The sequence below is a fragment of the Penaeus monodon genome, chromosome 20 (genome assembly GCF_015228065.2).
Source record: "Penaeus monodon isolate SGIC_2016 chromosome 20, NSTDA_Pmon_1, whole genome shotgun sequence".
NCBI classification, from domain to species: domain Eukaryota; kingdom Metazoa; phylum Arthropoda; class Malacostraca; order Decapoda; family Penaeidae; genus Penaeus; species Penaeus monodon.
The window spans coordinates 14,375,614-14,375,872 of record NC_051405.1 but is presented as its reverse complement, the minus strand read 5'-3'; the positions used below and the strand labels follow the sequence as shown (position 1 = coordinate 14,375,872).

At 58.7% G+C, this 259-nt stretch overlaps 1 protein-coding gene across 1 annotated transcript in view; it reads right to left on the bottom strand.

The window, feature by feature from the left end:
* LOC119585647 (protein Aster-B-like) overlaps positions 1–259 on the bottom strand; it is a gene marked incomplete in the record, with an annotated part of 119,378 nt that overhangs the window by 89,801 nt on the left and 29,318 nt on the right.

Here is a 259-nt window from a genome sequence, read left to right as displayed (position 1 = left end):
GAAACGTGATGTTCACATGCTCGTAGATTACAGGCTCCAAGGCCCGGGAGAACGAAAGACCGACCTTCGTACTCCCAGGCGAGTCTGGCCCCTGGCACAGCTCTCGCCCATACTAATTAACGGCGCTCGAGATAGCGCGGCGCTGTCGTATCAGGCTTCCTTAGGACGGCACCTCCCGAACGTGCCAACGCGGAAGGGGGAAGCTCACACGCTCGGTTCATGGAGCTCCTCATGGGATCGAATCGGACTGAACCGCATT